Genomic DNA, 27,962 nt, shown 5'->3' with positions numbered 1-27,962 from the left:
GAATAGCTGTAAAGCACAAGGAGCTCTCCACTATTGTATTCAGTGATGGGAGCAGACAGCTGTCCATAATGCACAAATTTAGGCAGTTGCAGCTACTGTGATCCTGATACAAGTCACTTAAGTGACTTAAGCGTCACCAAGTCTACCCTACTGTGGGTAAGGCCACTGAGGACACAGATGGGATGGAATAGCTGTAAAGCACAAGGAGCTCTCCACTATTGTATTCAGTGATGGGAGCAGACAGCTGTCCATAATGCACAAATTTAGGATGCTGATAGGTGAGGGTGCCTGGTACCACAGAAAAGGCAGCTCAGAAATGTTCTCAGTGTGTGCATGCAAAGGCACTTGGGCACTAGGGAAAACCTTCTGTAATTTTGAGCCAAACCACACAAGATCTATTAGCAAAAGTCAGCTGTTCTCACCTGCTCCACCTGTGCTGGCTAATGATCTTCATCCATTGGAGTCTGTACAGCATTTAATTGCTTTTCTTCACATATGATATTGGTCATGATGATACTGGTTGGAAATTTTTACATTTGTTTCTCACACCACAGAAATTAGAGATTACGCTGTAAGTTTTTTCCTTACATTATATTTTTAGAAACACTGGGAAAATCAGGAAGAACAAACCCCCAAATTTACTGAATCAGAACAGTAGCATATATCAGACAATGGATTAAAAAAAAAAGTTTGAAATAAAAGGGAGAAATAATAACAAAAAAGAAAGTGAAAACTGAGGGCTAATGATAGGCTGTAATCAGAAACACTTATCTGGTATTGCCAGGCACCATGAGCCTGCCCCCATTCAGATTTTGTAAAAGAAGATTCGCAATGAGACTGTTACTAAATTACTGGCTCAATAATTTACACTGCCAACCTGTTGAAATGGGAAAAAACTGAGCCTCAATTTATCTGAGTCTTCCCATATTAGGTCAGGAAGAAACAAGAGAAATAATTGAATCATTTTGCAAAATCCAGATCTTATTGAAGTGTAGAGCTGAATGCCAAGATGTAGCACACTGCTAATTTTTTCCACGTTAACAGCACAAGGAATACAGTCTTTAAAATGACGAAAAATTTTACCTGATAGAGCAAATAACCAATACTAAGCAGACCTTCTTCCATTCTCTTCTGTCTCCTGTGGTTCTTCTGCATCAAGCATGGCTCATTCAAACTCCCTTCATGGTCATCATTTGGTTCATCCAACTGGATTTTAAACTGGGGATTGGTCCAGTATATTTCTAAGAATTCCCAACAGGAGACAAAAAAGAGGAGGCTTTGCTGTCCTTGCAATTGTCATTGCAATCAAGATGGTTGTCACTATATCTACAGAGAATATCTCCCTGGAAGAACTTTTGCCTGGAGTTTCTCCAATTCTTTCCATTGAGTTGTATGGGTTTATGTTTTCACAGCTATGCTGAGTATCAACTGGAGCCATGAGAAATCAAAGCACCAGGGTGTTGCGGTGTGTTGTAATGTCCTGTTTTAAACTTCCGGGTCCCTTCCCAGGTGTGCCTATACCTCTCTCCCTTCCCCCTCGCCCCCTTGCTGAATGAGTCCTGTCAATCAGGCTTAACATTCCAGGAAGGTCATCGTGTGGTTGGTCAGGTTCAAAAGATGCCCCTATGCCCAGAGGTCATTGGCCTGTCTAGGTGTCATCCTACCCTGAGACCCTGCCCCTTCCCTCCCCCTCCGCCGGGAGCTTAAAAAGGTAATGAGACCATGTGCTCGCTATTCTGTTGGAGCTGTTACTACGGTTCAGACCTCTGTGACCATGGAATAAAGCTCTGGATATTAACCCTCCAGCAGAATCCATCTCCTTTTCATCCTCACCATCGCCTGAAGCCTTCCCTCCTAAGGTAAACTGAGTTCCTACCAAGCCTGGACTTGTTTCAGTGCCCAGCTGCAATCTCCAGCAAGCTAAAGGTATCTCTGGGGTGATACACCACAGTTACTGCCTTTGGCCTAGCAGCAAGGGTCAGACTGGCCCAGGCACAATCTACCTGGTAATATTGGGATTCATATTCCAATACCAGGGTATTTCCTGGGACTAAATACCAACAAGGAGAAGGTGATACTGTTAATTCCAGCCAGTCTTGTATCTCCAGGAAATGTCCTTGGCCGAGGCTGTTATTGTTGCAAGAGGACCAAATACCAGACAGCCTTTCCAGAGGTCTAACCTGAAGACGAGTTAGAAATAACAATACCACTGAACTGTGGCACTTTTCTGGCCTACCTAACTCTTCAGAGGATTACTCCAGCCAGTAGCAAAAGCCATATAAGCAGGAAAAGCAGACAGAGAAAAGAAATTAATATTGCTACATATTAACTGCTTGGTAGGCTGGTAATCCCCCACAAGGAAATAAGTGAATTAGATCTTCATTTAAACTCCCAGGCTTTTTATTACTGTCCAAACCCCACAGATATTGTTGCACTTCCAAGCTCTTTTTTCCCCACCAAAGCCCCCTCCAGTCCACAAACAGTTTTTGAATGTTTTGTTTGGTATTCCACTAAAGGCCCATTTGGTTGGGTTCTTACCTTGGTAGTTCTGGCAACCCCCAGCAGATGAACCCCATCTCCACTGTCCATTAAACAGAGTCAGGTCCCATTTGTTGACCTTGTGGCTTGTCAGTATGTCAGGAGTCAAGTTGCAGATCTCAAGGTGGCTAAATTGCCTTTGGAAATCTGAAAATGCCATCATACAAGTGGCACACAAATGGACAGGTTAGTCCATCAGCCTGCAACAGATGTGGCTGAGGCTGGACACTTCTCCCAATGGTGTTACAGAGCTGTCCAATGCTGCATTTAATTGAATTCTGAAACTTGAAGCTGGCTTTTGGGAAACAAAATTGCCCACTGTCTGAATGATCTGTATCTTCTGAAGACAGCCTCTGTCAATGGCTATCACATATTTTGGGCTCAGACAAACCATTTTCTGTCATTCCCCAGCTGTGGGCACTCCCCCATGGATCATGCTTCATAAACAAATTCACTGAAACTGGTGAGGAGATCCCATTTAAAAGGAATAAGATCTGGCCCTTGTGAAAGCAGCACTCTGTAGGAAAAAAGTCACAGTTTGGTGTTTTTCTTCATTCCTATAATTGATGTTTGTTTTTACCATTCCTGGTATGTTTGCATGAGTGACAGACTTTGATTGCTCCATGCTGCTAGCAGAGGTCTGCTCTCATTTCCTAGTGCCTCATGGCCCATGCAGCTGATTGCAGAGGAGGACAGTGGCCGTTTATCTTTCCAGGCTAGGACAGAGTGACATCAGTTCAGCACTGATTCATATATAATTGGATCAGGGTTAGGACAGGCTTTCTATTAGGACAGGCTGAGTAAACAGACTCTTCCCAAGTTGGTAATCTGAACTTTTTCATTAGTGTGTAGCATTTAGGAAAAAAAAACATGTCAAAATATAGAGCAGCTGAAGTTCATTCTTGCCACTTCATTGATTTTATTACCATCTGGTCTCTATATTTTGGATTGGTGCTGAGTTATGCAAGCTCTAATAAAAGGTAATATTTGAATAGAAAAGGAGATAAAAAAGAGGTGAACAATGCATGCATGCCATTATTAACCCCCTCGGTGCTGGCAGTTTTTCTCCATCCAATTGAAAAGATTGCTCAAGGCACATAAAACTTCCAAAAGAGTAAGCTAAATAAACAATTCTCACCAAAACTCTCCATCATCTACTTGTTTATCCAGAGCCTATATTTGCAAACAATTGCTGTTGTTTGCAATCAGCATAATTCCACTCAGGACCACTGCAGACAAAGCACAAAAGCACACTGTTCAGCTCTTGCATTTTATTCTACAGTGAGATCTGAGTTAGGTGCTCTCTTGGGCTGATAAAGGAGTATATATTTCTTCATCAAATAGATATTGTGCCCCTCCAAATGACAGCACACCCTGCAACCTGACTGTGCCAGGCTGGAATTAGACTGCAACAGTATTTGCAACTAAGTCTTGAATTGAATCTCCCTTGCCAGGTGCCAGAAGGTACAAACAGATTGGCTGGATTAGGAAATTCCCAGTCTGAAAGTCAGTCAGAGCTTCTGCATTTTAAGATTTTTTGGGGTGCCTGATATCCTCCCTAGGAAAATGATACAACCTCCATTGCTGAGGGTCATGAAGGAACAGGAAAGCAAAAAGGTGAAATCAGAAAATTCACTGCCAAAAACAGCATTGCTCCCTTGCCATTCTGATATTAATGGGCTCAGGATGGATTCTGCTCTGATCTACTCCCATGTGACAATGCAGTGCTGCACCTGCCTCAGCAAGGTTGCCCCACGGTAAAACAGGTGTGACGAACCAGGATATGGCATATGTGTGTGCTTGAGGCACCTTACCTTGGGGGTCAGCAAAGCAGCTCTGATAAAAGTAAAATAAATTGTAATATTATCTCTATCCTTAATTATAATACATCAGCATCCATGCTACAGTCAGTCAGAATAGGAACCGGAAATCTCAAATGCTGCATGAAAAAATATATTGTCATTCAAATGACAGTAAAATTTGTGCCATTCTAAGTATAAAAACAAAAGAGGTGTTGTCACTACCCCATTCCCAAGATAGTTGAAACCCAGACAGTTTCTGAGAGATTTTGAAATTTTGTCTCCTTGTCTTAGTCAGCATCTCAACTTTTTCAAGATTCTCAGATAGGTACCAAATTCTGGTGTGATTTAGAGCTAAGCAACCTCAGAGTTAAAGTAGAGGTATAATGGTTTATCCCTGCTTTAACTCCCAGGAACAGGACTAGTTTGTATATTTTACTTAGGTCCTGGAACTCATTGGTAGGATCAATTTGAGAAAAACTGTCTTGCACAATGATGAGGATGTGGCTTGCATTGGGCTTCTTAGAGTCAAACCAAGGGCTGTTGTCTCTGATGTGAAAGCTCCTCCTGAGGCAGGTATTAATGCACACTGGAAAGAATGGGTCAATATTCAACCTTGGTAATAAATTAATAGTGTTTTGTTCCAACTGATTAAGTATCTCTCCTAAATACACTTTGTGATTGGATTAACTGCATTGTCCCAATTTAATTTTTAATAGATTCCAAAATACACCAAAGAGAGAGAAGCAGGAGCTTACAAAAACCTACTTAATCACTCCAAGATCCAGTCCATTTTACTTCACCCCAGGGATTCCTAAACCTCACTAGTTTCTCTGGCTGTCCTCGGTAACATACCTAAAAGATCCACAACAAACAAAACCTGAGCACTTCCATTATTCCAATCATCAGAGACCAATTGCTTTGCAGATAGGATAATATATGATTTGTACTTGAGTGATGCAGTCCATTACAATTTGCAATAGTTAAAAGACACCTAGATGCCTTCCACCCTTATTTTACATTATGCTGTGGCACCAAGTGAGCCATTAGCTGCAGCACTCACCATTTTATATAATGACAGCAACCTGCAAGGAAAATAATCAGCTACAAACCAGCAGAATATCTACATCCTTAAAAGCAGGAAACATTGCACAACACAGCAAGGTTGGAAGGAGGTTATCTGGCATAGATATCTGTGTAATGATTCCAGCTTCAGAGGAGCAGGAATACCTGGGACTCGCTCTGAAGATGAGACTCACAGCAGAGTTCATCAAAGAGGCTTTTACTTTTTTCCCATCAGATCTGACTGGGAAAGTGCTCGCTCCCACCTCAGACAATACAAACATGGGGAATAGCCGCCTCCTCTCCTGCTCCTCCTTTCTGTACCCTGAATTTTGGTAACAGGTTGGTCCACCTTTACACTTTTTACCCCAACCTCTTGGTACCATACAAGTGGCAGACTGCACAGTGTGCTCCACACCACTGTACAGAACTTCTGACCTGATTGAGTGTTACAGGTACTGTCTTTTTCTGTATCAGTGTATGTAAGTTCAGAACATTTTTATGGTCAGTCACTGAAAGACATCAGAAAGTTGAAGGGACTACAGTGTTGCAGCCCCAAGCTGGTTTGCATGATGGTCCCAGAGAGGCTGGCTTATCTCCTCTGCTCCAGTGATAGAGTAAGCATGTCCATTTACCAGCTTCAGACTTGTGATTGCTTCTATTTCATCTGCAGCAGTTATCTGGAGCAATAAAAGTATGCACATTTATGATTATATATTGTGTACGAACTGAGCTTTCATAAGCAAATTAATATGGGGGAAGACATCCAAAGTGATGTGCATGATGAATACTAATATTCTTGATGAAAAGTATATTAAATTGAGGTGAGATCCACGGCAAAAGCTGCAGTCTTAATAGGCAGTCCAAGGACAGAAAAAATTCAAGAATATACAGGGAAATCTAAATCAAATTCCCAGCTCAGGTGACAGACCCAGTCACCTGCTAAGACATGCTCACATGAATTTAGCTCTAGCCTGTCTCAGACAAGATCCAGTACAGCAAAACTGGAACTCTGGTAATTCTGTATGCCACAATGCAAATGAGATAATGAAACAGGATGTGAAAGGTGTGAAGTTTTCAAAACATGTACAAACATATGTAACTTGAGAGTGTTTGTGTTACAGGTGTCAGTTATCTTTAGGACTGAAAACCAAAGCCAGAATCAGACTACAGGCTACAACCAAATGTCTCAGCAAATTTGTCTCTGGCAGTCAAGTGTCTGGAGCTGAAATTACACAAAATTTGAATAAGAAATGATATTCAGAGAATGGAGTTCCTGAAGACCAACAAGTTGTTTACAGCTCTAAGTATTATCATATGCTGTCATGTAAACAGGGAAACATGATGAGGACTGATCATTTAGAACCTTGTCCAAATTTTTTTATACTGAAATCAATAAAGATCTCCAATTAATTCAGTTTGCTCTTGTATCAGACCTTCCTATCTATATCTTACATTGGTCTGGGCTTTTGTCACAGTGTGGGACAGAGCCCTGAGAAGAAAAGCAGGGAGAGTAAGGCCTTGTCAGCCTCTTACATCAATGGAGTAGCCAAGCAGTGACCTAGCTCTCAGGGCCTTCTAGATGATTTGGTGAGGTTTGAAGGAGCCCTTCGCAGCTCATAGAACTCAGAGATGCCTCCAGGAAATTCCTCAAAGCCCTCCACAGTGGAGCCTCCTGCTAGAGCTTCAAAAGAGCTATTCAACCTGGGGGGGAAAGGATAAGAGGGACAAGAATAAGAGAGTCAAGGGTTCATCTTGTGATAAATAGGTATGATTCATGCTGATAAAAATGGAAACAGTAATCAATATTTATACAGTAAATAATATTTGGGAATAAATAAAACAGTTAAAAGTGGTAATGCCAAAGACAAAAGGGAGAGGAGGGGGTCCACACCCCCTTCCCAGCAGATGTTCCCAAGGACCACAGGAAAGAGCTCAAGATGCAGTTGCTAAAAATGAGTAAAACCTAGTTGAGTCCCAGAAAATGCTCATTATAAGGGATTTATTGCCTTGATATGTAGATGTAGTGATACGTTGGTCTTGGCTTACATTGTACTGGCTTGGTGCGCATGTGTAACCCAAAGGTGAATTAAAGGACACAGAGGAAGACTATGAAATCTTCATCAAATGACCCCCAAAAGACTTGTGCGACCACCAAACTGAGTGGTGGCACACGCGCGGTAAAGGTGGTGATGAGGGCGGAGGTAAAAAAAAAATGTGACGAATTGAAAATGGGAAGAGATGGCATTTACACATGGAATAAAAGGGGGGAATCTTTACTTGGCAAGCTCGCACGTGATGTGGCAATGGTCCAAGAGCCCTGCACTCCGTACCCCGCCGTTATCTTTTGCTTATGCGCTATTATTGGATCCAAATTATCCCTTATTTTAATCAAATTATATTGTACCCAATTTTATAAATTTTTATTTTAACTATTCAATTAAAATTACTACTACTTTTAATATTGTTTGGTTTTTTTTATGATGGGATAATTGGGCAAACATAACAATCTCCACCTGCAGGCACAAGGTACCCAGAAAGAAGAGGTTATCATTTAGTATCTCTTAATTTGCTTTGTCATCAGTGGAACCCAGGGCAAGAAAATTCAAGCCCCTTGAAATACAGTTGGCAAGACCCTTTATGGACCCAGAGGGAACTGTAGATGCTGAGTGGGAGGGAGGCTGCCTTAGAATAGAGTGTGTTGTGACTGACACCCCTGGTCTGGGCCACCACCAGGGGCACAGCCAGGGGTACAGCTCCTGCCCAGCCCCATGCTTGGTGTAGGCCTTCTCCAGCAGCATGCTCCAGAACTTGTTGCCCTCCTCTGAGTGCAGGAAGAGAAGCTCCCTGTTCTTGGTGGGCAGCCTGTTATCCACCACTACATCCACCCACTCCCCACACTGCCAAAACAGAGGGAAAGAAGAAAGGAAAAGATGATGGAGGCTGGTGTGCCCAAAATAGCTCCACACTACTATCCTCCTAGCCCTTCACCTGTTATCACTACCCCCTGCATAAGCAACTGTAGGATTATTCCCGTGCTGGATTGCTATCCTTTGTAATAAAGACAAACTCCTCCCAGCTCTGTGGATCATTCAGCAGGCTTTTCCATGATATATTAAATTTTGCTGATAGGAAATACTAGCAACATCTTGTTGTACATAGCATCAAAAACTGTCTGAACATGTAAACTGAGTTTACATGGTGGACAGCCCAGAAAGCCAGCATGGAGATAGGATACTCTGAACTATCTCTAGGCTCAAATCTTAAGAAAGAAACCCCAAAACAATATGCCAGTAAAAATGCATGTAAGTAGAATTCATCTAAAGGGGAAACACTCAGTAGTGCTAAGCCCTTCTGCAAACACTAGGAAATGTGTGAAATGTGCTTGTGCTAAATTTTGGCTTCAAAGCTAGAAATGTTTTCTTCAGGATTTGCTGCATTCCTGAGAGGAGAGATGATAATTCCCACCAAAACACTAAAAGGTGAAAAGGCTGGTGGAAAGGCTAGGTATGTGTTCTAAAACTTCTGTCCTCACCAGAAGAGCTCCTTTAGCAGGGTGAATCCACACTGCTCCCGCCTGAGCCTAACCTCCAGTCAAAGCAGGTTGACTAAATCCCAACACTCTGGCTCCAGAGGCATGGAAATAAAGGCAAAGCAGGGAGGGAAAGGGAGGAAGCAGAAGGAACCACACCAGCCTGAATTCACTCTCAATACCTGGCAGCAGCAGAGCTTGGTTTGGGCTCATGTTGCCTGATGGTTCAGCTCAGTTAATAAAATCTGTATAACTCCCCAGAGCTCCATCAGCAGAATCTCAACAGTGAGCAGGTCTCGTTCAACATTATTTAACTCTGTTCCTATTCTCTTTCTAGCTCCCCCATCAATTTCACATACACACTGTAAGTGTTGATTATTTCACGTGTTCCAAGCAAAACAAAACAAACAAAAAAACCCAAACAAAACAAAAACCCACACCTTAACCCCAACCCTAACCCTAACCCTAACCCTAACCCTAACCCTAACCCTAACCCTAACCCTAACCCTAACCCAGCCAGTTCAGGTGGTTACACCAGGGGACACTCCTTTACAGATGTCTGGGAAGAACTGTGTTGGAAGAATTGCAGTGCTGGACTTGGCCTTAAAAGCAGCCATGCCTCCCTTGAGAACTGCAGAGTCCCATCTCCAAATCTTACTTTTTGGGGCCTTATATCTTTTACTTAGCTTGTGCCAACCAAAAGGAATCAGCTGGGAATTGGTTTGTAACTTGATAAAAATGGAAATATTTCTGAATGTTGATGGTTTGGGGGAATCTTTGGATAGCAGAGATGCACGACATTCAGGCTTTTGTGATATTTACTTTCAGAGGATGTAGGAATCTGTCCATATCAAGGAGCTTTCATGACAGGGCCTAAAGTGTGCAATTGGCCTCTTATCTTCTTGTACACCATAATGGGATCCTGGTCTATTAATAAGCCTTCTCAGCCCTACTGGATAATATATGACTAGCTGTAAAAGAGTATAAATTGTTACTTCCCGTTCCCTTTTTCAAAGTTTACCATCATTTTACCAGCAGCGGGTTTCATTATTTAGTTTGTGGTTGTGCCTACAGGACAGCACAAGAGCACAAGATCCCAAGAAAGGCACCTTATGTACGCCCTCAGACTTGTTCTGATTCAGCTGCAGGTTATAAGTCATCTTTCACACTGTGAGGAAACTATTTTATTCCATTCCTAAAAAGGGAATTTTTTGGCAGAGAGAGGAAAAGACACCAATTGACCAATTAATTAGAATGTATTTCTTCCTCTGTTCAGTCTCATATTTCAGTAACAAAAGTTTCAGATAAATGCCAATTACAGCGTTTACTGCTGCTGCAGAATGTCTTACAAAGAAGCCAGCTTGATTTCTGGATCTGAAGTCTTTTCAAATGGTAGTAATGTGAAATATTAATTGGTGAGGGTTTTGTTGCTGTTTTTATAGGTTTTTTAAAAAATTTAAGCAATCCTGACCTTGTGTTTGTGTGTGTATGTGCATGTGTGCATATATATATATATATATATATATATATATATATATATATATATATCTGTAGACATGTGTGATCTTGGAGAATTACTTTGACTGTTAGTGCACTTGAAATAGAATCCCTTGCTGCTCACAGATGTCCTGAGTTGGCTCGGGTTGTCCGTGCTACCAAGGCAGCCCCTGGTTTACAGAGATAATCAAATTGCTGCAGCGAATAACAAATCCTTGGTGATCTAGCAGCTCAGTGACTCCTCCATATTGATGATGTTTACCCAAGCATGCTCCACTTGCAGAGGCTGTAAAATAAATGAGAAATTTTATTTGTTTCAGTTGTTTCAGAGCTGTGCTCACTTTCTGTTTAGCTACCATCAAAGTGTCTAGACACAAAGCATCTAAACCCTCCTTTGACCCTAAGACAGTGAGTTTCAGCCAAATGTCCAAGTGTCTGATTCCAGGATGCAACTGGACAGCACAGAGGCATTTCTGTCCTGAACCTGTTCTGGCTTGTTGTTGTTTCAGCAATGCCTGGTGTTCAGAAAGGATCCAAAAACATTGCTGTGGCTTCCTGGATTGCCAAGCAGCTCCGACTCTCAGCTTTAGTCTCTGCTGGAAGCCCTTGTTCAGAGCTTGTAGTACTTGCAGCATCACCTCAGACAACAAGCAAGCACTGACCCACTAGCTTATAATTTATGGCAATGAAGGTTGCCTCTGCTTTGAGAGTTTTAAAGATCTTAGGTTTTCTATGGAAGTTAATTTTGTGCTGCAGCTTTGTACAAAACAGGCAAAGAAGAATCCAGCAAAGGAACAGGCTTTCTTCTCCTTGGGGTCTCCGAGTTGTTAGAAAATGTATTTTTAATATCAATGAGATATATTTGCTAGAATCAGGATCTCCAATATCCCTGCGCCCATGGGACTGAATGTCAGAAGGGCCATGTATTAATGTCTACAGCAAAATAAGTGAACAAGCCCAGTACTATCAAGTTCTCTCATGCTTACAACCACTTCAAAGTCTCCCTCAACAGGCATCAGATCTATCTCAGAGCTGTCTGGCTTTGGTTTGTTCTCCAGGATACCTCTAGTCTCCCCAAATCTGCCTGTAGGACAAAGACATGCACAAAGCCCACGTGGGGCGGGCTCCTGGGCTGGTGTAAACTGGTGCATTTGCCTTGGCTTCAGGGAGCTCCTCCAGCTGCCAGACCCAGGAAGCTGCTGTGCCTGGAGTGGCCTCTGGGCATTCAGAACAAAAGACAATTAATGAATAGAAATAGTGTGGCTCTGGAAAGCTAATATTAAACTAAGGGGGTTTCAGTAGATTTTATACTATTTAGATTAAATTTATGCTACTTACTTCTTAAGAACTTCTGCAAACAGTCCTCGAGTTAACTTATTCAGATAGCAGCAAGAAAACTTCATAAGTCACCTTTAATAACTAAGACTGTGTGACTACATTTTAAGTTGTTACTAGGCTATCAAAAAGATATGGTTCAAAGAACGTTGAAAACATTTCAAGACTTTCAAGTCCCCATCAAACTTCCCAAGCTGATATTCTTCTAGCTTATGCTGTTGCCAAAGAAATAAGTTTAATGGAGTGAGATCAACTCTGGGTTTTCTTGCTCCTTTTGGTCATATAAACCCAGACCTGCAGTGTTATTTTGAAAAGAAAAGGGACATGTTAGAGAATATTATTTAAAATAGGCTCTATTTTCCTAAAGGATATGTTACCCAGTCACATATGTGGCTTATGTAAATATGTAATCAGGGTCTGTTTCAATAGAAGTGTTTTACATGAGGGTTTTAGTAATGAGGACTTTGATAGTCAAGGTATTGGATCAACTACCAAAAAAGCTTAGTATGGCTCAGAGATATAAAGCAAATACCTGAAGAGTAGAAAGAAAGTTCCATGCCTGCAGCTTAACGAATTGGATTATCTTTCTTTCTTTTTTTTTTTTTTTTCTTTTTCTTTTTTTCTTTTTTTTTTTTTTTTTATGTGTGTGTGTGTGTGTGAGAGAGAGAGAGAGAGAGGGAGAAAATCCTAATAACGGCAGAATCCAATTTTGGGGCTTTTCTTCTTCTAGGTTTGGGATAGTTTTCAGGACCAGCCATTGGGTTACGGCCTCCCAAAAGATGTCTTGGGAAAACCCAGAGCAAGGCACCATCCCCAGATGGTGGCATCCAGGTTTTGAGGTCCAGTTCTGTTGATACCACAACGTGCAGTATGTGATGAATTTTGGCACTGATCTCTAAAAAAAGCCCATTTAGCACAAGGGACTGGGACTCCACAGAAACATTCAGCAGATGACAGAAATAGAAAAGGACTCAGGGTATTTGCATTCAGTTTCTAGGCTAAACACAATGCACTGGCCTCTTCTAGTTTTAGGATAGATAAAATGATAAAATTTTTCAGTCCTATAGCTTGTAAACTGTCTGGGAAAATGAGGTTTTACTTCGGGTAAAATTTTTTTATGCCATTACAGAAACTTTTCAAATAGGAGGTGACAAGAAATGTTTCAGGAGAATGGCTACTTATTTGAGCCATTCTCCTGAAATACAGTAAGTGATTTCCCCATACTCTGCTCTAGCATCCACCAAATAAATATCCTGGAGTGAGTATATGATTAGGTATCTTATTTTTTGCATTTGGAGCACAAGTTCACACATCAGGGAATTTTTTAGCAATTGCTTTAATAGTGCCGTGTTTACAAGAGCAGTACTGGTGTTATTTATCACCACCGACTTGCAGAAATTGTTTCAATCTCATTTGCACAATGGATATGCTGGAAGACCAGTGAGGTTGGGAGTACTGCAGTTAGCAGCACAGGAGAGAAAAAGGCTGATTTATCTCTTTTTAATCTACCAAATCTCATTACAAGAGTTTCAGCCTTCTTGCCTCTATGCAGTCAAGGGTTTCTTGCTGCTGTCCTCTGCAGCTGGATCTTATCAGCGAGGCAGGCAGGGAAGGCAGCTGCTGCAGCAGCTACTCTGAGGGGGAATAAAGTCCCCTTACAACTCCCTTCTGGCCACTTGCACAGCAGCTCTGTTTAGCCAAAGGCAAGCACTGCAGAAAAATGGGTAAGGAAGGAATTTTTATGATGGATGTCTGGGAGAGGATGAGTGCTGCCTGAGAGATACTTCCTCTGCATTGGGCCCTGATTCACGGAGCTGAGCAGCACTGCCTTTTTGTCTGTGTGGCTGGTTCCTGGTTGCTCCTGTCCCTGCTCACAGCTCCACATGAATGCAGTTCAACCAGAAAGAAGGTTTCAGCGTGAAGGAACAATTTGCTGTGGATGGTATTACAAAGTTTACATTCTCTGTTCATTTCTTTCCAATGTGGTCCTTGTTTCTAATTTATACTTGGACCATCCTGCTTGACACAAAATGGCACATCACAGACCCAGCCCCTCTACTAAACCAGTTCCTGCTCTGTTCCTTGGTTGTTGTGTATTTGTTTTGTGTGAAACTGAGGCAGGAACTTGCTCTGCCTCCCAAATAAAAGCACCTAAGGACTAGGCTACAGCAGAAAACTCCCCTGGTGTTCCTTGTCCTCTGAGTCTTTAGAGCTGCTCTTGCTGGTATGGGCATAAATCCTACTCTCTTGCTTCAGGGTAAGTGCTCCCATAATTAGGCTGGCATCCAGCTCTGTCTTAAGAGGTCAAAAGAAAAACAAATTTCTGTTCCACATAGTTACTTCCTCCAGGAGACAGTTTGGTATCTTCCAATTTTGACACAGCTCTTATAAGCCCATATATATCCTGTCTCAGGCAGCAGTGCTGGTATGTGAGTCCTCTTCTTGGGTATCTATCTCTCCATACTATGTCTAGGAGATAGCCAATAATATGGTTCATGTATCAGGAGTTTTTAAATGAAGCTTCATTTCTTTTTCTTCTTCCAAACCAGAAGCACCATACATACACAGCTCTCCTTGGCAGACATCTGTTTGGGTAGCTCCTCCAATTATAAACTGCGGGTTGGCACATAATTCCTGAAAAGACAAGATTTCAAAGTTTGCATCACCCTTTCTGGCCTGAAAAGTTCCCTTTTCTTGTTTCTTGTTTCAATATTCAAAAACTATTAAGCACTTTGAACATTTCTTTAAAAATATACCCTTTATCTGATTAACATGGTCCCAGGAAAAAATTTCTTTTTTAAATTGAGGGCTCCATGTATTTTTTGAGACAAATCCTGACACCCTTTGCTACTAGGCACTGTCACTGATACTACTGAGATTTTTTTTCTACAGTGGAGATAGAGGTGAAAATTCACCTCAATGTTTACATCTTATTTCATCTTGCTGAGACTTTGGTTTAAGCAGCACATATGAGTTTGTGAATCTAACTACTGTCTGTGCCACTTGAACTATGCTGAGTTTCCAGTGCCAACAGTGTGGAGGATGTCTCCTCACCCTGACCCTGCTTCCTGGGAGGCCAACCACACAAATGCTTTTATTAGCAGCAACACCCCTCTCTTCCTGGCCCTTTGGGGCCAGCCAAATGGTTTGTGGCAGTGACTGTCACTCATATCCCAACTCTGAGCTCTCCAATAACTCATGGCCTATATTAGGAAGTTGTTACAGTGACCTGATGAAGGTCTTCAGGGTGAGAGAAGTGGATGAGAATCTTGGTTCGTGATCAGAAGGCTAGATTTATTGATCTATGATATATAATACATTATTACTATACTAAAAGGAATAAAGAGAGAAGTTGCAGAGGCTTGCTAAGCTAAGAATAGCATAGAAAAGAAGAAATAACAAAGTTCTGTGTCCAGCAGAAAGCAAGGACAAACTCTCCCGTGAGTGGTCAGCAAATCCAAACACTCACAGAAGACCAATCACAGATCTCCTGTTACATTCCACATCAGCAGATAATTATTGTTTACATTTTTCTTCTGGGGCCCCAGCTTCCCAGAAAGGACAAATCCTAAAAGAGAGGATTTTATGAAAAAATGTCTGCGACAGGAAGTCATTATTGTCTCTCTACAGACAAAAGCTTTTCCTGTTTTTCTGAGAATTTTCCATAAGCTTCTGGATGGCAGCAAAGAACAGTTTATAGGAAGCCTAACTTGGCAAGCAGAGTTGAAGACAATTTAGGCAGTCGCTGGCTCTCCTCGAGAGCAGCAGTTGTCAGCTCTGGGCATCCCAGGGAGAGACAGACACAACCCAGGACTTGTGTATGATGGAGAGCCAGTTTGTGAATCTTCGCTCCAACAGGAATCATCTCAGTTTCATGCTTTTGGTACTGTCCAGTGGAGAAGGGCCTAGCAGTATGTTACCCATCACACAGAAGAAGGTTTTGTGTAATTTTTTCTCTTCTCCTTCCAAAGTGCTGCACCTGGTGTCAGTCAGATGCATATGACTTATTACTCACCCAGATACCTGTCCTTCCTGAGCCACTCCCAAGTGCCACATGCACCTTTCACACAGCTGAGTTTCCCCTCAGGAGTCCCACAGGCTGGTCTCTGGCAGGCATGGCTGGGACCTGTTGGATCTCAGCTCTCATTTATTCCTTACCCTGCTGTGCTTGTGGCAGTGTGTCTGCCTGCAGCAGGCTCAGCACTGTTCTTGTATGAGAAACTAAAGTCTAATTTAATAAGTTTTTGTCCCGTTCCTCAGCTGTTCCAATGGCCTGGAAAGGCTCGGGATGGCCTTGGGGCAGCCCGCGCTCCAAAGGACGAAAGGAGTCTTCAGGTTTTTCGGTCCTCAGTGTTGGTTATTAATTTTTATCTACAATATTTTCCCCCGGCCCAACAGAGGTCCGCACAGCAAGCCAGCCATGAACACACTGCCTGCCCTCGGGACGGTCACTTATCTTTATACTAAAAACTATGTATAAGATATTTACTTTTTCCCCCCAATACCTTTCACCCTTATTGACAAGTGCACATTCAGTAAGAACCAATCCCAAAGTGCCACCACCACCATTGAAGATGGATGACAAGAAGAAGAAGAGGAAGGACAGGACACGCCCTAATTCCTCCATCTTGTCCCTTAAAAAGCCCCCTGTACCGAAATTCCAAAACCTGTGTTTCACACTATAATTAATCTATCTCTTCACCATTTATTCCCGTGTGATCCTCCCATCCTCATACAGCTGTTACGTCCTGTGCAGGGTCAAAGTCCAACCACCAAACACTTCTGTCAACGTTCCAGGACCTCCGAGCCCCCCAAGGGTTGTCTCGGTGACTCTGCACATCAGGACTGCTGTGCTGAGTTCCCACATCTCCCCCTTCTGTTTGCACTAAAAACACTTCCTTTGCTACCTGACTCATGACGCGCCTTAGACATTCAAAGATGCACGGAATAACAACTATGAGGACTAAGAGAATTATTAAGACATAGAATGCTATCTTTAAAATTCCTCTCCATATGGGAGAGATATCAAAAAATCCTACCAGATCATCGATCCACGATCCTGTGATCTCGCCAAGTTTATTTATTCTGTCTTTTATTTTCTGAATACTTTCATGAATTGATTTTGAATGGTCTGAGAGATTCATGCAGCACATCCCTTCAAATTCTTCACAACCATGTCCATGAGCGAGCAATAGATAATCAATCGCTGCTCTGTTTTGAAGAGTCGCCTGTCTTATACCACTGAAGTCTTTTAACATGTCACTCAATGCGACAGACACAGATTGAGCATGTTTACTCAACCAACAACCCATGCGGTCAATTTGAGTCAAGGCCACCCCCGATGCTGCTTGAGGTGAGAAGATTGCTGTAGCAACTCTCGCTGCCTTGTCCCAAGTAAATATTTTGTCATTGCAATTTGCCGCATAATGTTGTATTGATCTTTTTTCTTTGTGCTTTTTCTCTCTTAGCGATTTCAGATCTGGCGACAACATTGAAATTTCCCCAATGCTGCATGGACCTCCCGTGGCATTAGCAGGAATGCCGTGCCAAATTCTGTCCCCACAAATTAGAAACAAACCCCGTGGCAATTGCACTGGGACTTGGATCGATCCTCTGGCAGTTTTTTCTGTGTGTTTCCACCAAGCTGATGCATTTTTATAGAATTCATGATTGGGAGTCGCATCGATAGTTTTTGTCTTTGTGACATTTGGAGTTTCAAACAGCATGCAGAGTTCCATTGTCATGGACCCAAAAATCTCCAATTCCTGAGGTTCTGTAGAAGCCACAGGAAGATGTGTCCAAGCACGCCACTCCTTCACAGGATCTTTAATGACCTCTGAGATGTTAACTGCGGAGTGCCCTGGAATTGGCCATTCGTCCACTGACAATCCAACCATGCATGCTGAAAATGGTTTCCCTGGCCTCGAATGTGTCAGACAAATACTATCCAAATTCGCTGCTTGAGCTAAAGCCTCCCATACATTTTGTTTTGGTTAATTAATAGGTAAATTTGCCCCATTGCTTATTGCAATGAATGAAAGAATGATGCACATGAGCATCATGAAGCTCATGACTTCACTTTCATGCGAAATCATTGTTATGTTTTTCCACTCAAGACCCCAAAGGAAAAATTCCCAAAGTCTTTAGTTCTTTTTATTTCTCTTCCAAGTTGTCTTTTGCAGTTTGAGTCTCGACTTCTGTCTGAGTACTCGTCTCTTTGTTTCTCGGATCAGCTTTCTCCTGTTCTCGTGTTCGAAATGGCTTCACGTGTCGAGCTGACACCCACTTCAGACCTCGATCTGTGGAAACACAAGCGAAACCCTTGCCCCAAGTTATTAGTTTGAAAGGACCCTCTATTTGTCCTGTCTCTGGGTTTCTGATCAAAACTAAAGGATTTTCCCTTAGCTTTGCCTGTGTGCTGTTTAAAAAATGCCTCACGATTGGTGGATTATGTTCTGAGGATGAGCTATTTAGGAAATTCAGCACATAGAACGCCTTATTTAATTTCATGCGAGGTGTTTCCTCTGGCTCACCCCTTCTTTGTCTGTCCAGAAGGGATTTCAGGGTGTGATGTGTTCTTTCAATGATTGCCTGACCTGTGGGCGAATGTGGAATACCAAATGTATGTTTGACACCCCATCTTTTCAGGAATCTGTCAAGCACCCTGCCTGTATATGTTGGACCATTGTCTGTTTTTATCTCCTGAGGCACACCTAATGATGCAAATGCTTGCAGAAAATGTTGACAAGCATGGTCTGCTGTTTCCCCTGCATGTGCTGAAGCAAAGACTGCACCTGAGAATGTATCTACTGAAACATGAACATTTTTGAGCCTCCCAAAAGATGGATACTTCGTGACATCAGCTTGCCACAATTGAAGACTTTGCAGTCCCCGTGGATTGACTGCTCCTGTAGAAGAAGGTGGCTGCACAAGCTGACAGTCTGGACAAGCACTAATGATCTCCCTCGCCTGACTCTTTTTGAGACGAAAGGACTCCATCAGCACCTGTGCATTCTGATGAAAGAACGCATGACTTAATCTTGCCTGCTCAAAAATGTCCGGCAGTGTTTGCAAAATGGGCATTGTCAACCTGTCTGCCCGAGCATTCCCTTCCGCTAAAAACCCCAGAAGTGTTGTGTGCGCTCTAATGTGCGTGATAAAATATTCTCTTTCCCTGCTCTCTAGCACTGTTTTCAAGCTCGCCAGATATGAGTATAAAACCTCATTACTGACTTCTTTCAAGAGCGAACCCTCCAATCGTTTGACCACACCCGCAACATATGCGGAATCTGTGACCAGATTGAGAGGTTGTTTGAACAACTGAAATGCTCGGACAACGGCTGCCAACTCCACAATTCTCAATCCCCTGTCGTTGAGTTTCTCCACGTGATCACCGACTTCTGTGTCTTCCCTGAGCCATCAGTGAACACTATGATCCCGTCCAAAGGTTCTTCACTTATTCTTGGTTTCGCTCTGTAACATATTTGTGATTGCAGTATTATATGCTGTGGAAAATGGATTGTGCAAATTCCAGAAAAGCTAACAATGCGATTAATAAGTCTTTCAATTGTTGCATTGCCCAATTGAAATAGTCTTGCTTCAGAGGTAATCTGATGACTGAGAATTCCCGTCCTGCCATTGTCAGCAACCTTGTTCTCGCCTTTATGATGATTTGTGCTGCCATCTCTAAATCTGTGAGAATTGTCTTTGAAGGCCTGTATGGTAGAAAAATCTACTCTATGATTATCAAAGAGTCTTTTTGTGATTCATCCCATTGGAGGATCAAACCATGGAACTGTGTTTTCTTCCCCAGCACTGCCAACTGAAAAGGCAACATTGGAACAAATCGATGTGCCTGCCTTTTCTGTATCACGTCTGTGACTTTCTCCAACTCTTCGCTTCTTGCGTGAGTGTCCTGGGAGATCGAATGTCTATGTCTCCTCTCAAAAGATCGAGCAACGCTGGAATGTCGCTGTTTGTGATTCCCAAAACCGGCCTCATCCACTTGATCTCTCCTAAAAGCTGTTGTAAATCATGCAAATTGCTGATCTTTGTGCTGACCTCCATTTTCTGAGGTTTTATTGTTCTCTCTGAAATCTTCCGCCCAAGATATTTCCAAGGTGCAACCTCTTGAATCTTTGAAATGCTGATTTCCAGACCTGCCTTTTGCACCTCTGCGATCACACAGTCACGAGCTTCTTGCAGCTCCTGTTGTGTTGATGCTGCAATGAGCAAATCATCCATGTAATGAATGATCTTCACCTTCAGAAATTTCTTCTGCGCTGGTGCCAAAGCTCGTGCCACGTACCATTGGCAGATCGTCGGAGAATTTTTTAGTCCTTGTGGAAGAACCACCCAATGGTACCGCTGCAGAGGCGTTTCCTTGTTGATACTTGGAACTGAAAAGGCAAATCTCGGAGCATCATCTGGATGGAGCGGAATACTGAAGAAACAATCCTTGAGGTCGATGCCCACAGGCAGCCAATCTCTGGGAATCATTGAGACAGATGGAAGTCCCAGCTGAAATGGTCCCATGTCTTCTATGACTTCATTGATCTTCCTGAGATCATGTAACAATCTCCATTTGCCTGATAGCTTTTTCTTGATGACAAACACTGGAGAGTTCCAAGGGCTGTCTGTTGGCTTGATGTGTCCCTTCTGCAATTGTTCTTGGACCAGGTTTTTCAAAGCACTCAACTTTTTCCGCTCAAGGGGCCACTGATCCACCCAAACTGGATCATCTGTTCTCCATGTCAACTTCAATGTGGCGAGTGCCGCAGCGACCCCTATTAAAAATCCACTTCGATCTTCGCGCCCCATTGTGCCAAAAGGTCTCAACCCCAGACTGTGATCGGCTTTTGGATGACAAAAGGACGAATGATCGCCATCTTGTCTCCTGGTCCCGTGACAATGACAGAATTCTTACTCTGCAGACAAAGAGAAGCTCCCCCTATGCCTGAGAGACAACCCAAGGGCGCGACCAAGCTCCAATTGCGTGGCCAAAAGATGTACGATATTACTGTGACATCCGCCCCTGTGTCGAGCATACCTCTGATTGCTATTGTCCTGTCTCCACATGTCAATTGGCACGTGAGTGTGAGTCGATCTCGACCTATGTGCTTCACCCATGTAGTATGTACTTCAACATGTTCTCTCATAGGAAACCCTTTCTCGTCAAAGATTGACATGACTTCTCCAACGGCGTGTGGCGGCAAGGCGAAAGCTCTCGCAACCACAGTATTTTCCGGCACAGTCAATGGTGGACGAAGCGCTCTTGCCAGAACCGTCAATTCTGTATTCTTGTCTGCAGAGACAACTGTAGGATAAACAACGAGTCCAAGGATGCTGCATTTGTCTTGTCCAACTATCAAGAAATCTTGTTTTTTGTATGAATCTCCGCAGATACCCGTTGGTATCTCTGCATGATTTTCGTCTAGAAAGCATACTAGTTTTGAAGCTGCCAATGCACACTGTGCCCCTGGTGGGAGGAGGTCTGGGTCGCTATGGAATCGACTGAGGGTTTTGCTGAGAGCATCTGCTTGTCGCTCACTGATGATTGCCCTGTCTGCTCTTGTGTCACCACCAGTACTTGTGTCTGAGCGTGCTGGTGATTTACGGATGCATCCTTCTCCCATTTCCCGGACATGGGAACGGATTTCCTTCCATGTCTGTCTGAGAATAACATTCTTTCACAGAGTGTCTTCCTCTTCTGCAGTGCGCACAAATTGGCCTTTCTGCTTTTTGTGCTGGTGCTGGTGTATGTGTCTGAGGACAATTCTTTCTCATGTGTCCAAACTCCCCACATTTGTAACACTGTCTTCCTGGGGCATTGCTCTTCTTCTGCATTGTTGCAAGAACTTTGTTGGTGTTCTCGTTCTGTTGATGAAGTTTTTTTTCCAGCATCTTTTCCAATGTCTTGTCTTCTGATTGTCTCTCTGAGTGTCCTTTTATCTGTTCTTCCCATTCCTCTCTTAGTTCGTTCTTCACAATCGATGCGACATGCTGAGGTGTCCCCACCTTGCTGCATGCCTCCACCATCTCTGCCAAGGATGGCCTTCCTGGCATGGCACTAATGACCCATTGACAATTCGGGTTGGCGTTGCCGAAAGCTAAGCTCTCCAAGAGAGGCCTCTTCGCTTCCTCAATCGTCACCTGTCGATCCACGGCTTGCGTGAGTCGATCGATGAATGACATGAATGGTTCTGCGGGACCTTGCCTGATGCAAGAGAACAGAACATCCGGAGCTCCTGTTGGCATAATCTGCATGATTGCCATTCGCGCTGCTTCTTTGATGTCATTTAACACTCTTTGTGGAAGCCGCACTGCTTGTTCCCCTGGGTTGTCATCCGGAGGATCTCCTGCTAACTGCGCTTCTGTGAGATTCGCGTTTGGCCCACCTTGATATCTATTTCGCAACTCTGAAAGATACTTTCTCCATCTTTTTTCCCAGACGAGACTCTGTGTGTCAGTGAGAATCATTGCCACAATGCTTCGAATATCATATGGCATAAGGTCATACGTGGTGAATGTCCCGCTTAATAGTTGTTTGAAATATTGTGAATCCAGCCCAAAAGTTTGAGCCACCTTCCCTAAGTCTTTGAGTGTTTCGTGACCCATCCTTTCCCATCTCGGGTTCTGTCCCTGGGCATCATATGTCACCGGCATTCTCAAATCTCCTGAACCCGTAAATAAATGCTTGTCTTTTGCCAATGCTTTTCTGACGCGGTTCTAATCCATCGTCTTCACTGGCTGTTGAAATTCCTCCTCTGGAGACTCCATTGGAATTTGCATGAACAATGGGGTTGTGGAGGTCATCAGTGATTCATTGTACCTCATCCTTTGCCTTGAGGTTTTCGGCCTTGCTCCTAAATCCGAAAAGGAAACTTGAGGATCCTGTTGATATCTCTTTTTTGCTGTATCAAAAGAATGCAAGAAGCTTTTTGCTGCTTCCGCTGCTGACAGCATCCACACTGGAACACCTTCTGATGCTGTAATCCGTACGATGTCTTCTCCTTGTTGCTGTGCTTCATCTGAATTTTCCTCGTCCTCGCGAAATCCTGAAGTTGAGGGATAATCCATTTGTTGCGTTGTCATTGTTTTCTTAGATGTACTCTTCTTTTTATATGTTGTTGGAAAAAATCGCTGCATTGTTGCAATCTTGACACGAGATGGCGCTGTGGCTCCCCTGAACAGATCGGGCATGTCATGCACTTCGGTCATTCCCCCACGAGGTGGCGCTGTCACCGGACTGGACAGCCTTGAGGAAGACGGCACGAACTCGACTGCCCCTCGTTCGGCCGACTGCCGTGCCTGCGATCTCGTTTGAGACCGAGTCTGCATGGCTTTTAATTCAGCGGACAATGGAGCTGGAATACGTGAACGTCCCCCCTGGAGGGAAGAGGCTTGAACTCCAAGGGTTTGGATTGAAGGCACCGGGACTGGAGAGGGGGTGGAGCCTCGGGATGTGGAACCCCGAGCACGCCCCTCCTCGCCTGAGATGTCACAGGGGAACGAGCTCACCTCCGCCCGCGCTCTGCTTTCTGCACATGTGTGCTTTCAGAACCACCCCCCGTCTCTCCCAAGCTGACGTCATTCTCTCCCTCCCGTTCCGCCTCTGAAATCTCTTCCCTCTGATCTGTCCCTGACTCTCTCTCCTCCTCCTCTGACACTGTATCCACTCCTCCCACCGGTGCGCGCAGCCCGCTCCCCGCCGGCACCCGGGCCCGCTCCACGATTCGAGCCGATCTCCGCATCCCAATTTCCGGGTCTGACGTCACAACCGCGTGTCTCCTGCGTCTCCCTACGGTGGCCTTTTGGGGCTGTGCAGCTTCTCCTAACTCACTGCCCGTGTCTGACGCTCCCGCACCGGTTTGAGACACCCCCCCCCGGGGTTCCGCGAGCCTTGCCCTTCGCGCGCATCGTTGCCACCATGCCGGCTGGAGCAGCCGCCGTTCCCGGCGTTGTGCTCACAAAAGCCGCACCAGAACCCGTGTCTCCCATCACCTCCTTACTCGCACTGCCGCCCCCCCCCCAGCCTGCACCGCTGCAGCCGCGCCAGTCTGCTCTGCCGCTGCCACGCCGCTGTGCCTGCCGCAAGAAAGCGCTTCCCCCGACCCTTTTTCTCCCCCTTGGACCCCCCCTTCCGACCCACCGCTTCTGAGTCGGAGCCTGAAGTCCCTGTACTCTCTGGGGTTTCAGGGCGTTTTAGGAATTTCTTGGGCTTTCTGGGTGGTGGTATCAGAGGCAATGATATTATTCCCTGCTCCCGTTCCTCGAGAGCTTTTTCCCCCTGGCTAACTGGGGCCAGAGGCAATCTCTGCCTAGAGCCTTGCTCTCCTCCCCCTGCTCCTGAGGGACCTGCAACAGCTTGTTGCCTTTCCAGTCGTTTTGACTGCACTGATACGCCTTCTAACATAATTCTTGCTGGAGACAGCAATTTTAAGGCTGTCTCGTCTTTTTTCGTGGCTAGGAGATAGAGGTGCCTATTAATTTCTTGCCAAAACCCTACTTTGAACAACAGATGTGTCTCTGAAAACGGGTAATTGAGTCTCACCCACAATAAAAGCTGTTTCAGCTCCTTCTTTGGAATCCCGACAGTGTATGTCTCTGCCACGCCTTGTAAGGCGGACAAAATTCCTAGCTGTCCTTGGGAAAGTGTGCCCCCCATGTTCTTAATTTCGACCTTCTCACCGAATCTCTGTCGTCAGAACGCTCCGAAGGCTCCCGATCTCCGTCCAGCAGGTCACAGGAGATGGATCCAGAGGCGCCTTTCTGGTTCCGATCTGGGCTATTCTGCTACGAGTCTTCTTCAGCAGAAGCTGGGAGGTGTAATTCTCAGTGACTGCTGTTTTCTTCAGACTCTCTCGGCCGTTTTTTGGCTTCTCTCCCAAGGAGTTATCAATGCTCTCCTGGGAATTCGTCCAAGTCAGGAGCTGCCCTCTCGGCTCTTCAGGGCTGATACCCCCCCTTTGGTGGGAGTAGCCCATGCAGCAGACGCCGGTTGTCCCGTTCCTCAGCTGTTCCAATGGCCTGGAAAGGCTCGGGATGGCCTTGGGGCAGCCCGCGCTCCAAAGGACGAAAGGAGTCTTCAGGTTTTTCGGTCTTCAGTGTTGGTTATTAATTTTTATCTACAATATTTTCCCCCGGCCCAACAGAGGACCGCACAGCAAGCCAGCCATGAACACACTGCCTGCCCTCGGGACGGTCACTTATCTTTATACTAAAAACTATGTATAAGATATTTACTTTTTCTCCCCAATACCTTTCACCCTTATTGACAAGTGCACATTCAGTAAGAACCAATCCCAAAGTGCCACCACCACCATTGAAGATGGATGACAAGAAGAAGAAGAAGAAGAACAGGACACTCCATCTTGTCCCTTAAAAAGCCCCCTGTACCGAAATTCCAAAACCTGTGTTTCACACTATAATTAATCTATCTCTTCACCATTTATTCCCGTGTGATCCTCCCATCCTCATACAGCTGTTACGTCCTGTGCAGGGTCAAAGTCCAACCACCAAACACTTCTGTCAACGTTCCAGGACCTCCGAGCCCCCCAAGGGTTGTCTCGGTGACTCTGCACATCAGGACTGCTGTGCTGAGTTCCCACAAGTTTTCTAAGGTTGAGCTTCCCCAAGGATAGGCAAAGCCAAGAAACACATCTATGGTATTTGTTGAGGTAACATCCAGGTGCCAGAGTGAGGTGCTGATGGATAAATGGGGTTCCCAGGGTTATTAAAGCTGGAGTTACTAAAACTGCAAGTTTCTGTTTCTCACTTAGCCGCTGAAAAAAATAACAAAGTCCAAAGCCTTGAAATTTTCTGTTCTTCTCATTCTCCTTTTCTCCACCAGATGAAGATAATTAATTTGGGGAGGAGGAATCCCCATTTTTAAAAAATATTTCTTGATGTTGCAAAATGGCAAAGGAGAAGTAAATGGGGACAGAAATAAATGACTGAAAAATGAGAGTGCAGAAAAATCTCTGAAGCCAGATTTTGTAACTTTAAAAAAAAAAAACAACACCATCTAATCTTTGCTGATGAAAATTACTTTCTTAGAATCACAGGCCATTTCTAGGATATATGTATTTAGGTAATAACATTTCCAGTCATTTGTTATTTACTTTTACAGGCAGCTTGAAGGGAGGCAGAGGATTTTATTTAGGTATTAGCCTGATTTCCTGAGGGGCACAGTAGCAAGACCTCAGTGTGGGTGCTGTTACAAATGATAGTGGCTTCTGGGGTGGCCCATGGTTTGGTGGAGCTTTTGCATCCACCTCTGGATTGCACCCTGGACTTGTAGCACTCTGGAGTGGGGATGGACAGAAAGAAAACACATTGCCAAGAAGCAGGTGCCCATGAAGCAGTTACAGGATTCCCTGCTTTATAATGGGCTTAGAAGACGGTGATTCCTCTTCCCACTCCCTGTCCAACTTTTCTTCTGCCATGGAAGTAAAGCAAGATAGAATTAAGAGAAAAAGACCTAAAGGAACAGTGGATATTCAGCTCACCAGTGATTTAACCTAGACGTTCAGCTTGCCTTTGGTTAGGGTTGAACCCAGTGAAATAGGAGAGCACTCTTACCATGGGGCTCTTTCAGATTATCCCCCGAGTTTTGAAGGAATATGGTCCCAGGTCCTGGTAGCCTAGAACAGAAGGACAGACTGGGAACTCTTCATCCTTGAACAGTGTGCCAGTCTTCAGGGACTGCTGCTTCAGGGCTTCATAGTCCTGCTTCAAATACTTGATGGCATTCCTGTTGGATCCAAGACCATCTGGTGCTGCTTATTCTTGTCAGAGTCTCGCTGTGACCCTGGACATGCTGTCCACCCTCCCAGCGTGGGCTGCAGCTCTGCCTTTGCCTCCGGGGCAACGAAAGGAAGTAAATAGGGGCAGGCAGCAGGCTCGGGTGGAGCCAAGGACTGACCCAAGTGCTCCTTCAGCCCTGGCAGGAGAAGGCATCAGGAGAGCCTGTATGTACCGGGGAGATGGGAGGGAGCCACAGCCATCCCACACAAAGGCTGGGATCATGGGTACTGCTGCTGCCACTCCCATGGTAATTGCTCTTTTTGCTGTCCCTTTTAAAAATACTCTTTTAGCAAGAAGCCAGGGAGAACTTTTTGCAGGCATACCTGTGAAGAGATGGAAAGAGACTGTGTGCATTCCGAGTGCTGAAAGTGAGGTTTAAGGACCAGTCCTTTAAAAATTCAGGTGAAGATGGTTCAAAACTCCTTCCCTCCTTCAGAAATTGGACTCTATGCTGTTGGAGGGTCGTACAGCTGCAAAACCTGGAGCTGGATATCTATTGCTACAGTTTACATGGCTATGGAGACACCATGGAGTTTTAAAGCTAGGGAAAATGAAACCTACTTCTGGCTTTAATGAAAAGTTTTCTTAAGAAGACCCTCTCTTTGGTACTCTCAAAGCAGTATGAATTTATGATTTAATTTATTAGCAACAAGACACTTGAAGTTGAGAGAGCTAGAGCTGGCCACTTGGAGAGGGCAAGGATACAACCCAGGAGCATGACCTAGGCCAAAAATGGGAAATTGTTTCACCAGATAGGAGTGAAGCTGCTACCCCTCTTCAGTGTCACCTTGGGCAGAAGTCACTATAACGTCCCCATCTATAAAAACAAGATGTGGTCTCAGCTAGTGAGAGATTATCCATCATATTTACAGTCTTCTGGTGTTGTTTCCTTCATAAAAAAAAGTTTACAGGCAGAAAACAAAGAAAGCCTTGGGTGCAAAAGGCTTTATAGACCTTAGGAAATAGTGGTTCCTGTTCTTGTAGGAGAAAAGCTCCATTTCTACCCTAGCAACCCCATTTTGTACCGACACAGGGATCCATACATCCCTGGCAAGGTGGCTGCCTTTGGAGGTTTAGGAACTGAAGGAGGAAATATTTTCCATGGAGCACAACTGCTCTCTGCTGTCATCCTGTGTAATGGCTGAGATTCCCCAGCAGAGCCACCACGTGTCTAGCTGAGAGCTAGCTAAACAGTAACTTTGTTTGCAAAGGAGCAGGTTTGATAACTACCTCTAGGTAAATTTAGACAGAAGGTGTGGGGAAGGGAAGAGGGAATCTTTAAGGAATGAAACTGGTGACATAAGGAATCCAAACAGAGTCTAGCCGGGTTGCTTGTCTGCAAATATTTGAAGAGAGTGAATGCAGAGGAGGAAATAAAATTACTTGGTCAG

The 27,962-nt window shown here is 44.2% G+C and overlaps 1 pseudogene; it reads right to left on the bottom strand.

Annotated features, from left to right (window-relative positions):
- The window catches only part of LOC131081043 (calpain-8-like), a 44,548-nt pseudogene extending 17,965 nt beyond the window's left edge, over positions 1-26,583 (bottom strand).
- Between the last annotated feature and the right edge of the window lie 1,379 nt (positions 26,584-27,962).

The sequence above is a fragment of the Melospiza georgiana genome, chromosome 3 (genome assembly GCF_028018845.1).
Source record: "Melospiza georgiana isolate bMelGeo1 chromosome 3, bMelGeo1.pri, whole genome shotgun sequence".
Taxonomy (NCBI): Eukaryota; Metazoa; Chordata; class Aves; order Passeriformes; family Passerellidae; genus Melospiza; species Melospiza georgiana.
Note: the sequence above shows the minus strand (reverse complement) of the source record. Positions and strands in the feature narration are given on the sequence as shown.